Consider the following 13,853-nt stretch of genomic DNA (forward strand, 5'->3'; position numbering starts at 1 on the left):
TCCCCTGTAGGCTGGAGCAGGAACTGTAAGGGCTCTTAAACACACGTCGTTCACACACACTCCTCTATTGTTTGAATGGCCTGCTGTCCCAGAGAGACTCTGCTGTTTAACAGGCTGCTTACTAAAGGAACAAGCATTACATCTCTTTACTAGATACCCTGACTAGTTTCAAACTTTGCATTACATTACAATTAAATTCTACACAGAATCCAAGAAAAAAGGATTTAAAAATCTAAACAACCAGAATGTAATTAGAAGTTTTGTTTTTGTATTTTTTATTTTAACATATTTTAATGACAGTAGCCTATATTCATTGAATATTATTGTATTTATCAAAATAAACAGAAAATAGTACAAACTTTACTATTCTTTTAAACAAGTGTTAAGACATTATTAAAAAAAAAAACATTTTAGCTCAAGTATTTGTATAAATAATGTGTGACTTTTGCCCCATGTAAAATGGGGTGTAAAAGGCCCAACTTACCACCTTATACATTTATGAGTTTTTTTAAACAAACCACTTTTGATTTATTTATGATTTACACAATGACTCGGTCCCCTGTTAGATAGTAAATCACGACACCAGTGTGTTTGCGTTGTCATTTCTTGCCATCATAAACACACTGTAGAGATTTAGAGTTTTTATAGCAATAACTGAGTTTTAAGAGTTAAATCAAGCAGAAATAGTTCTCTAATGTATTAATTGCAGATCATCTTTGAATAATGATTATGTTAAACACAATGACTCGGTCCCCTGTTAGATAGTAAATCACGACACCAGTGTGTTTGCATTGTCATTTCTTGCCATCATAAACACACTGTGGAGATTTAGAGTTTTTATAGCAATAACTGAGTTTTAAGAGTTAAATCAAGCAGAAATATTTCTCTAATGTATTAATTGCAGATCCTCTTTGAATAATGATTATATTAAACACAATGACTCGGTCCACTGTTAGATAGTAAATCACGACACCAGTGTGTTTGCGTTGTCATTTCTTGCCATAAACACACTGTAGATATTTAGAGTTTTTATAGCAATAACTGAGTTTTAAGAGTTAAATCAAGCAGAAATATTTCTCTAATGTATTAATTGCAGATCCTCTTTGAATAATGATTATGTTAAACACAATGACTCGGTCCCCTGTTAGATAGTAAATCACGACACCAGTGTGTTTAATTTGTCATTTCTTCATCTCAAACACACTGTAGATATTCACTGTATATATTGAGATAACTCAATTTTATGGTGACTTGCATTAAAATGTTTATCCGTCTCAATTAAATTATGTGAACTGAATGACTTTTAACATTGACACTTTAGTTATTTAACCAACTGATGATTTTCAAGTCAGCAATCAACACACAACTGAGTTTTGACCTCCAAAATCTTATTATAGTGTATTTTTATGGTAAGTATTGGTGTTTTATGTTTTAAATCAAGCAGAAATCACTCTTTAAGGAAACAATTGCAGGTCACACTTTATACAGTGAACATGATTTCCTTAAATTGACTTAAGTCCCCTGTTGGATGGTAAAACACGACACCTGTTTGATTGCTTTGCCATTTCTTGCCATCACAAACACACTGTAGAGATTTTGAAGGTCAGAACTAAATTTTTTGGTGACTTGCATGAAAATCTTCATCCGTCTCAATTAAATTATGTGAACTGAATGTCTTTTAACATTGACACTTTAGTCGAAGATTTTCAACTCAACAATCAACACACAACTGAGTTTTGACCTCCAAAATCATTATATAGTGTATATTAAATTTAAATAAAAAATATAAAATTTATTTACAAAACAGTTTGACTCAAGTTTGACTCTCTACTGCTTATTCATTATTGTTTATGTTACATGGTCCATGTTTACATTACAGTATAAAATTGTTCCTAAGTTTTCCCCTTTTATATAGATGATAATGACTAAATATCCTCGCACACCGAAATTTTCACACGTTAAAAAAAAGATCAAGCACGTTTACACACAGCCTCTGAAACTTTCCTTCCTTCATCATAAAAAAAATCTGATCAGGTTCAGTTTTCTGCATTTTTCGCATCCATAGCAAGCATTTAAAGAGGGGTTTCAAATTTCTGTGTTATTCATTTTTGTGTTAAAATTTTGAACATAAGTTGAACAGTTTAAAAAAGAAAGTGTGAACCTTCAAATTAGCCATTATAGTTCATAAAGTTTTGCTGGCGTTTGTATCTAATTGAGAAAAGAATGAATGTAAATTGAAAGATGTCGTCATTGAACGCATTTTGTGCCAAAGCAAATAAATGATCCACAGTTTAGCCACATAGGCTGATGTGATCCCTGAGTGAAGAGTTTTGAAAAAGTGATGAGTATTCAGAAATGTGTCCTAGCAGATGTTTAAAAAACCCTGTAATATCACTATTAGTAAGGGATCACTGTATAATATCAGTCTTTAAATGTGAGATATTTAAAGTGAACCTAAAGTATACTTGCAATAGTGTGATTTTAGCACAATTAAATATACTTAATGGATGTTTCGCAAAAGCGTTGTTTAGTGATATTGCGTCCTTGTGTTTCTGCTGTACGTCATCAGCAACTGTCTAAGTTCAATTACAATACTCAAGAACACATGTACAGAGGATGCACAAAAGTACCCGGATGTTATAAGATATATGAGTATAAATAACTCCATACAGATCTATTGTTTTACAAAAATAATCTATTGTTTACAAAAGGAGAAAACGTGTGTACTTTAATGAAAACTTGGACCATGTGACATAAACTGAAGTTAACAGCAAAAAAATATACTATAATGCTGACTGTTGTTAGTGTTTTTTTGTTGTATGAGTTAAAAGTGTACATGTTGGGTGAATCCTCATTGTGTTCTGGAAGAATGAGTTGATTTAAGACATCAATGAAGTGTTTTGGTAGTTTTAGCACATTTTGAACGTGAAATTAACTGCTTTGCTTTGAAAGGTGTCCTAGCGATTGTAGCTGAGAGATAGACGTCAAACAGACTCAAACAAAGACCCAGAATTCTGTGGTGTTACAGCACTGTGGCTGCTGTAAATGGCTGCTGTACGGTTTCTTTATGAAATAACAGGCACAATGGCAAAGATATTTCTGCAAAAACTCCAAAGTAATGTTCGGTTGCAGTGAGAAAGTCACAAGAGACAACTAAAAAAACTCATGCGTGTATTTAGCCTAGTGTAGATCTGTTTGCTTACACATCCCCCAAACTCCATTTACATATGAATACAGGAAAGGCCAAAGCCATTGTCTCACAGGTGAGGAACAGGCCTAACAGAGCTGTTACACCCATGTCACAGACACAAACTTCTCATCCAAACTAGAGAAAACGCTGGGATTTACCTGGGAAAATTAAATCAATGTACACTTTTTCCAATCCCTACGACACATTTTTCAATACTTGGGTCACTTTTTTAAAACTCTTCACACACTTTTTCACACAACTGAATTTCAGCTTGGCACAGCAGTTATTTTAGTGTTCAAAATGCACTAAAACTACCAAAAAGGATTCTGAGGATTCAAAAGAATCACCCAATATTTCAATATGGTAATACTGCCTAAATGTAGCAAATTGTTTTGTTTTTTTTAATTAATTTTAGTTAAGTTTTGAACATAAGTTAGGGAGTTTTGAAAAGAGAATCAAAAATTTTTCAAATTGGCCTATACAGTTCATGTTTTGGTGGTGTTTGTGTTGAAGTAAGAAAATAATTCTTATAAATCGAAAGATGTCGCCATTGAATGTATTTTATGCCAAATCAATGATAAATTATGACTTTAGATGGCCCCACTTTATATTAGGGGGCCTTAACTACTATGTACTTAAATAGGTACAATGTACTTATTGTGTTCATATTGTATTGCAAAACACTTTTGCTGATATTGAGGTGGGATACGGGTAGGGTCAGGTGTGGTTGTATTGGTAAGTTTAAAGGTAGGGTTAGATGTAAGGGAAGTGTCAACAGTGTAATTACAAATGTAACTACATAAATTAATTACAGATGTAATTACATGCAGGTATATTTAAAAATGTAAGTACAATGTAAAGACATGTATGTACACAATAAGTGCATTGTATCAAATGGATAATTAAAATGTTAGTACATAGTAGTTAAGGCCACCTAATATAAAGTGGGTCCCTTTGGATTTTAAGATTTTATATTTCAGTATAATTCCTGCTTTAGCTGGTGTTAGTTTTTAAATTGCATTGCCATCCATTCAAAAGGGAAAAATTTAGGAATAATGTTATACTGTACAGGACCAAGGACCATGTAACATAAACTGCAGTGAATTATAGTGCAAGTCTTTTTTTGAAAATAAAATTTTACAGAAGAAAACATTGTGTAATGATCATGTGTTTTAGGTCTGTGTTTTATGATTGAAAAAGTGTGTTTGTTGGGTCCTTTTTGGTAGTTTTAGTGCATTTTGAACACTAAAATAACTGCTGTGCCAAGCTGAAATTCAGTTGTGTGAAAAAGTGTGTGAAGAGTTTTAAAAAAGTGACCCAAGTATTGAAAAATGTGTCGTAGGGATTGGAAAAAGTGTACATTGATTTAATTTTCCCAGGTAAATCCCAGCGTTTTCTCTAGTTTGGATGAGAAGTTTGTGTCTGTGACATGGGTCTAACAGCTCTGTTAGGCCTGTTCCTCACCTGTGAGACAATGGCTTTGGCCTTTCCTGTATTCATATGTAAATGGAGTTTGGGGGATGTGTAAGCAAACAGATCTACACTAGGCTAAATACACGCATGAGTTTTTTTAGTTGTCTCTTGTGACTTTCTCACTGCAACCGAACATTACTTTGGAGTTTTTGCAGAAATATCTTTGCCATTGTGCCTGTTATTTCATAAAGAAACCGTACAGCAGCCATTTACAGCAGCCACAGTGCTGTAACACCACAGAATTCTGGGTCTTTGTTTGAGTCTGTTTGACGTCTATCTCTCAGCTACAATCGCTAGGACACCTTTCAAAGCAAAGCAGTTAATTTCACGTTCAAAATGTGCTAAAACTACCAAAACACTTCATTGATGTCTTAAATCAACTCATTCTTCCAGAACACAATGAGGATTCACCCAACATATACACTTTTAACTCATACAACAAAAAACACTAACAACAGTCAGCATTATAGTATATTTTTTTGCTGTTAACTTCAGTTTATGTCACATGGTCCAAGTTTTCATTAAAGTACACACGTTTTCTCCTTTTGTAAACAATAGATTATTTTTGTAAAACAATAGATCTGTATGGAGTTATTTATACTCATATATCTTATAACATCCGGGTACTTTTGTGCATCCTCTGTACATGTGTTCTTGAGTATTGTAATTGAACTTAGACAGTTGCTGATGACCTACAGCAGAAACACAAGGACGCAATATCACTAAACAACGCTTTTGCGAAACATCCATTAAGTATATTTAATTGTGCTAAAATCACACTATTGCAAGTATACTTTAGGTTCACTTTAAATATCTCACATTTAAAGACTGATATTATACAGTGATCCCTTACTAATAGTGATATTACAGGGTTTTTTAAACATCTGCTAGGACACATTTCTGAATACTCATCACTTTTTCAAAACTCTTCACTCAGGGATCACATCAGCCTATGTGGCTAAACTGTGGATCATTTATTTGCTTTGGCACAAAATGCGTTCAATGACGACATCTTTCAATTTACATTCATTCTTTTCTCAATTAGATACAAACGCCAGCAAAACTTTATGAACTATAATGGCTAATTTGAAGGTTCACACTTTCTTTTTTAAACTGTTCAACTTATGTTCAAAATTTTAACACAAAAATGAATAACACAGAAATTTGAAACCCCTCTTTAAATGCTTGCTATGGATGCGAAAAATGCAGAAAACTGAACCTGATCAGATTTTTTTTATGATGAAGGAAGGAAAGTTTCAGAGGCTGTGTGTAAACGTGCTTGATCTTTTTTTTAACGTGTGAAAATTTCGGTGTGCGAGGATATTTAGTCATTACCATCTATATAAAAGGGGAAAACTTAGGAACAATTTTATACTGTAATGTAAACATGGACCATGTAACATAAACAATAATGAATAAGCAGTAGAGAGTCAAACTTGAGTCAAACTGTTTTGTAAGGAAATTTTTATTTTTTATTTAAATTTAATATACACTGTATAATGATTTTGGAGGTCAAAACTCAGTTGTGTGTTGATTGTTGAGTTGAAAATCTTCGACTAAAGTGTCAATGTTAAAAGACATTCAGTTCACATAATTTAATTGAGACGGATGAAGATTTTCATGCAAGTCACCAAAAAATTTAGTTCTGACCTTCAAAATCTCTACAGTGTGTTTGTGATGGCAAGAAATGGCAAAGCAATCAAACAGGTGTCGTGTTTTACCATCCAACAGGGGACTTAAGTCAATTTAAGGAAATCATGTTCACTGTATAAAGTGTGACCTGCAATTGTTTCCTTAAAGAGTGATTTCTGCTTGATTTAAAACATAAAACACCAATACTTACCATAAAAATACACTATAATAAGATTTTGGAGGTCAAAACTCAGTTGTGTGTTGATTGCTGACTTGAAAATCATCAGTTGGTTAAATAACTAAAGTGTCAATGTTAAAAGTCATTCAGTTCACATAATTTAATTGAGACGGATAAACATTTTAATGCAAGTCACCATAAAATTGAGTTATCTCAATATCCATCCATCCATCCATCTTCTTCCGCTTATCCGGGGCCGGGTCGCGGGGGCAGCAGTCTAAGCCGAGATGCCCAGACTTCCCTCTCCCTAGACACTTCCTCTAGCTCTTCCGGGGGGACACCGAGGCGTTCCAAGGCCAGCCGGGAGACATAGTCCCTCCAGCGTGTCCTCGGTCTTCCCCGGGGCCTCCTCCCGGTTGGACATGCCCGAAACACCTTCCCGGGAAGGCGTTCAGGAGGCATCCGGAACAGATGCCCGAGCCACCTCAGCTGTCCCCTCTCGATGTGGAGGAGTAGCGGCTCTACTCCGAGTTCCTCCCGAGTGACTGAGCTCCTCACCCTATCTCTAAGGGAGCGCCCAGCCACCCTGCGGAGAAAGCTCATTTCGGCCGCCTGTATCCGGGATCTTGTCCTTTCGGTCATGACCCAAAGCTCCTGACCATAGGTGAGAGTAGGAACGTAGATTGACCGGTAAATCGAGAGCTTCGCCTTACGGCTTAGCTCTTTCTTCACCACGACAGACCGGTACATCGACCGCATTACTGCAGAAGCTGCACCGATCCGTCTGTCAATCTCCCGTTCCATCCTCCCCTCACTCGTGAATAAGACCCCTAGATACTTAAACTCCTCCACTTGGGGCAGGAACTCTCCACCAACCTGGAGTGGGCAAGCCACCCTTTTCCGACTGAGGACCATGGCCTCGGATTTGGAGGTGCTGATCCCCATCCCAGCCGCTTCACACTCGGCTGCAAACCGTCCCAATGCATGCTGAAGGTCCTGGTTAGAAGGGGCCAACACGACAACGTCATCCGCAAAGAGCAGAGACGAAACCGTGTGGTCCCCAAACCTGACACCCTCCGGCCCTTGGCTGCGCCTAGAAATTCTGTCCATAAAAATTATGAACAGAACCGGCGACAAAGGGCAGCCCTGCCGGAGTCCAACATGCACCGGGAACAAGTCTGACTTACTGCCGGCAATGCGGACCAAACTCCTGCTTCGGTCATACAGGGACCGGACAGCCCTCAGCAAAGGACCCCGGACCCCATACTCCCCCAGCACCCTCCACAGGATGCCGCGAGGGACACAGTCGAATGCCTTCTCCAAATCCACAAAACAAATGTGGACTGGTTGGGCAAACTCCCATGAACCCTCCAGCACCCTGTAGAGGGTATAGAGCTGGTCCAGTGTTCCGCGACCAGGACGAAAACCACACTGTTCCTCCTGAATCCGAGGTTCCACTATCGGCTGGATTCTCCTCTCCAGTACCCTGGCATAGACTTTCCCGGGGAGGCTGAGAAGTGTGATCCCCCTATAGTTGGAACACACCCTCCGGTCCCCCTTCTTAAAAAGAGGGACCACCACCCCGGTCTGCCATCCCAGAGGCACTGTCCCCGACCGCCACGCGATGCTGCAGAGGCGTGTCAGCCAAGACAGCCCCACAACATCCAGAGACTTGAGGTACTCAGGGCGGATCTCATCCACCCCCGGTGCCTTGCCACCGAGGAGTTTCTTGACCACCTCGGTGACTTCAGCCCGGGTGATGGACGAGTCCTCCTCTGAGCCCCCAGCCTCTGCTTCCTCAATGGAAGACGTGACGGCGGGATTGAGGAGATCCTCGAAGTATTCCTTCCACCGTCCGACAACATCCCCAGTCGAGGTCAACAGCCGCCCATCGCCACTGTAAACAGCGTTGGTAGGGCACTGCTTCCCCCTCCTGAGGCGCCGGACGGTTTGCCAGAATCTCTTCGAGGCCAGCCGATAGTCTTTCTCCATGGCCTCACCGAACTCCTCCCAGGCCCGAGTTTTTGCCTCCACGACCACCCGGGCTGCAGTCCGTTTAGCCTGTCGGTACCTGTCAGCTGCCTCAGGAGTCCCACAAGCCAGCCAGGCCCGATAGGACTCCTTCTTCAGCTTGACGGCATCCCTTACTTCCGGTGTCCACCACCGGGTTCGGGGATTGCCGCCTCGACAGGCACCGGAGACCTTGCGTCCACAGCTCCGAGCAGCCGCTTTGACAATGGAGGTGGAGAACATGGTCCACTCGGACTCAATATCTCCAGCCTCCCTCGGGATCCGGTCGAAGCTCTGCCGGAGGCAGGAGTTGAAGATCTCTCTGACAGGAGACTCGGCCAAACGTTCCCAGCAGACCCTCACAGTACGTTTGGGTCTACCGAGTCTATCCAGCTTCCTCCCCCGCCATCGGATCCAACTCACCACCAGGTGGTGATCAGTTGACAGCTCCGCCCCTCTCTTCACCCGAGTGTCCAAGACATACGGCCGCAGATCAGATGAAACGACCACAAAGTCGATCATTGACCTACGACCTAGGGTGTCCTGGTGCCATGTGCACTGATGGACACCCTTATGCTTGAACATGGTGTTCGTTATGGACAAACTGTAACTAGCACAGAAGTCCAATAACTGAACACCACTCGGGTTCAGATCAGGGGGGCCGTTCCTCCCAATCACGCCCCTCCAGGTTTCACTGTCATTGCCCACGTGGGCGTTGAAGTCCCCCTGTAGAACGACGGAGTCCACAGTCGGAGCACTTTCCAGCACCCCTCCCAGGGACACCAAGAAGGCCGGGTACTCCGCACTGCCGTTCGGCCCATAGGCACAAACGACAGTGAGAGACCTATCCCCGAGCCGAAGCCGCAGGGAAACGACCCTCTCGTTCACCGGGGTAAACTCCAACACATGGCAGCAGAGCTGGGGGGCTATAAGCAAACCCACACCAGCCCGCCGCCTCTCACCATGGGCAACTCCAGAGTGGTAAAGAGTCCATCCCCTCTCGAGGAGTGTGGTTCCAGAGCCCAAGCCATGCGTGGAGGTGATTCCGACTATCTCTAGTCGGAACCTCTCAACCTCACGCACAAGTTCAGGCTCTTTCCCCGCCAGCGAGGTGACATTCCATGTCCCAAGAGCCAGTTTCCGTGTCCAGGGATCGGGTCGTCTAGGCCCCCGCCTCCGACTGCTGCCCGATTCGCTTTGCACCGGCCCCTTACGGTCCCTCCCGTGAGTGGTGGGCCCACGGGAAGGTGTCCCCACGTCGCTCCTTCGGGCTGAGCCCGGCCGGACCCCGTGGGGGAAGGCCCGGCCACCAGGCGCTCGCATACGAGCCCCAACCCCAGGCCTGGCTCCAGGGTGGGGCCCCGGCTGCGCCATACCGGGCGACGTCACGGTCCTCCTTCTTTTTGTCATCATAAGGGGTTTGTGAACTGCTCTTAGTCTGACCCGTCACCTAGGACCTGTTTGCCTTGGGAGACCCTACCAGGGGCATATAGCCCCGGACAACATAGCTCCTAGGGTCATTCGGGTACTCATACCCCTCCACCACGTTAAGGTGGCAGTCCATGGAGGAGATATATTATCTCAATATATACAGTGAATATCTACAGTGTGTTTGAGATGAAGAAATGACAAATTAAACACACTGGTGTCGTGATTTACTATCTAACAGGGGACCGAGTCATTGTGTTTAACATAATCATTATTCAAAGATGATCTGCAATTAATACATTAGAGAAATATTTCTGCTTGATTTAACTCTTAAAACTCAGTTATTGCTATAAAAACTCTAAATCTCTACAGTGTGTTTATGATGGCAAGAAATGACAAATTAAACACACTGGTGTCGTGATTTACTATCTAACAGGGGACCGAGTCATTGTGTTTAACATAATCATTATTCAAAGAGGATCTGCAATTAATACATTAGAGAAATATTTCTGCTTGATTTAACTCTTAAAACTCAGTTATTGCTATAAAAACTCTAAATCTCTACAGTGTGTTTGAGATGAAGAAATGACAACGCAAACACACTGGTGTCGTGATTTACTATCTAACAGTGGACCGAGTCATTGTGTTTAACATAATCATTATTCAAAGAGGATCTGCAATTAATACATTAGAGAAATATTTCTGCTTGATTTAACTCTTAAAACTCAGTTATTGCTATAAAAACTCTAAATCTCCACAGTGTGTTTATGATGGCAAGAAATGACAAAGCAAACACACTGGTGTCGTGATTTACTATCTAACAGGGGACAGAGTCATTGTGTTTAACATAATCATTATTCAAAGATGATCTGCAATTAATACATTAGAGAACTATTTCTGCTTGATTTAACTCTTAAAACTCAGTTATTGCTATAAAAACTCTAAATCACAGTGTGTTTGAGATGAAGAAATGACAACGCAAACACACTGGTGTCGTGATTTACTATCTAACAGGGGACCGAGTCATTGTGTTTAACATAATCATTATTCAAAGAGGATCTGCAATTAATACATTATAGAAATATTTCTGCTTGATTTAACTCTTAAAACTCAGTTATTGCTATAAAAACTCTAAATCTCTACAGTGTGTTTATGGCAAGAAATGACAACGCAAACACACTGGTGTCGTGATTTACTATCTAACAGGGGACCGAGTCATTGTGTTTAACATAATCATTATTCAAAGATGATCTGCAATTAATACATTAGAGAAATATTTCTGCTTGATTTAACTCTTAAAACTCAGTTATTGCTATAAAAACTCTAAATCACAGTGTGTTTGAGATGAAGAAATGACAACGCAAACACACTGGTGTCGTGATTTACTATCTAACAGGGGACCGAGTCATTGTGTTTAACATAATCATTATTCAAAGAGGATCTGCAATTAATACATTATAGAAATATTTCTGCTTGATTTAACTCTTAAAACTCAGTTATTGCTATAAAAACTCTAAATCTCTACAGTGTGTTTATGGCAAGAAATGACAACGCAAACACACTGGTGTCGTGATTTACTATCTAACAGGGGACCGAGTCATTGTGTTTAACATAATCATTATTCAAAGATGATCTGCAATTAATACATTAGAGAAATATTTCTGCTTGATTTAACTCTTAAAACTCAGTTATTGCTATAAAAACTCTAAATCTCTACAGTGTGTTTATGGCAAGAAATGACAACGCAAACACACTGGTGTCGTGATTTACTATCTAACAGGGGACCGAGTCATTGTGTTTAACATAATCATTATTCAAAGAGGATCTGCAATTAATACATTAGAGAAATATTTCTGCTTGATTTAACTCTTAAAACTCAGTTATTGCTATAAAAACTCTAAATCTCCACAGTGTGTTTATGATGGCAAGAAATGACAAAGCAAACACACTGGTGTCGTGATTTACTATCTAACAGGGGACAGAGTCATTGTGTTTAACATAATCATTATTCAAAGATGATCTGCAATTAATACATTAGATAACTATTTGTGCTTGATTTAACTCTTAAAACTCAGTTATTGCTATAAAAACTCTAAATCTCCACAGTGTGTTTATGGCAAGAAATGACAACGCAAACACACTGGTGTCGTGATTTACTATCTAACAGGGGACCGAGTCATTGTGTTTAACATAATCATTATTCAAAGAGGATCTGCAATTAATACATTAGAGAAATATTTCTGCTTGATTTAACTCTTAAAACTCAGTTATTGCTATAAAAACTCTAAATCTCCACAGTGTGTTTATGGCAAGAAATGACAACGCAAACACACTGGTGTCGTGATTTACTATCTAACAGGGGACCGAGTCATTGTGTTTAACATAATCATTATTCAAAGATGATCTGCAATTTATACATTATAGAAATATTTCTGCTTGATTTAACTCTTAAAACTCAGTTATTGCTATAAAAACTCTAAATCTCCACAGTGTGTTTATGATGGCAAGAAATGACAACGCAAACACACTGGTGTCGTGATTTACTATCTAACAGGGGACCGAGTCATTGTGTTTAACATAATCATTATTCAAAGAGGATCTGCAATTAATACATTAGAGAAATATTTCTGCTTGATTTAACTCTTAAAACTCAGTTATTGCTATAAAAACTCTAAATCTCTACAGTGTGTTTATGGCAAGAAATGACAACGCAAACACACTGGTGTCGTGATTTACTATCTAACAGGGGACCGAGTCATTGTGTTTAACATAATCATTATTCAAAGATGATCTGCAATTAATACATTAGAGAAATATTTCTGCTTGATTTAACTCTTAAAACTCAGTTATTGCTATAAAAACTCTAAATCACAGTGTGTTTATGGCAAGAAATGACAAATTAAACACACTGGTGTCGTGATTTACTATCTAACAGGGGACCGAGTCATTGTGTTTAACATAATCATTGATCTGATGATCTGCAATTAATACATTATAGAAATATTTCTGCTTGATTTAACTCTTAAAACTCAGTTATTGCTATAAAAACTCTAAATATCTACAGTGTGTTTATGGCAAGAAATGAAAAATTAAACACACTGGTGTCGTGATTTACTATCTAACAGGGGACCGAGTCATTGTGTTTAACATAATCATTATTTACTATATAAAGTGATGACCTGTGATTATTACCTTAAAGAACAATTTCTGCTTGTCCAGTCCTATATATATATATATATATATTTTATTGGTGCAAGAAATCAAATCTCACTCTAAAAATCTCAAAAACAAAGGACATTATTTGGGATTTTAGAGAGCAGAAACTATGTTTTATTCAAAAATAAGTCACACATTGAAATACCTTTACTGTAAAAAAAATGTGGGTCTCCAATTGAAAATTTTCTGTAAATTGATGCACTTTAATTCAATTAAAATTCAAGAAATTCAATTTGGCCAACTAAAAAATTTAGATGTGATCGGTCACTAGAAAATTTTCAATTGGAGACCTGATTTTTTTTTACAGTGTTGGTGTTCTTGAAAATAAGCTTAAATGAGAGATGTGGGCGGATCATAAACTGTAAGTATGAAGACACAACAGAGAATGAATTTCTTAAAGATAACTCTTAATTTTAAGAATTTTTTTATTTCTTAAATTCTTTTCTGTTATGTCCACAACATGGCTTTTTCTCCGTTGTGTGCTCATTGTGTTCCCTGATGCCTGTGTGAACATTATATAATTATATATATATATTAAATAATGAAGACAGACTTGACTGCCAGCTCTCTTCCCTTTCACACACACAGCTCCATTGCAGGCTATGGAGGTCCCCTGTTGGATAGGTAGACATCGGTCAGGTCCCCTCTTGGCATGTTTAAAAATAAAAAAATAAATGCTTATTTGAAGTTATATTATGAAAAAAGACCTTAAAACAAAATTTTGTA

The 13,853-nt window shown here is 39.0% G+C and overlaps 1 protein-coding gene across 1 annotated transcript in view; it reads left to right on the top strand.

Annotated features, from left to right (window-relative positions):
- LOC307122627 (phospholipid-transporting ATPase ABCA1-like) overlaps window positions 1-13,853 on the top strand; it is a 111,218-nt gene that overhangs the window by 78,703 nt on the left and 18,662 nt on the right. The gene's annotated exons all lie outside the window — the stretch shown is intronic.

The sequence above is a fragment of the Gobio gobio genome (genome assembly GCF_949357685.1).
Source record: "Gobio gobio genome assembly, chromosome: 2".
Lineage (NCBI taxonomy): Eukaryota > Metazoa > Chordata > Actinopteri > Cypriniformes > Gobionidae > Gobio > Gobio gobio.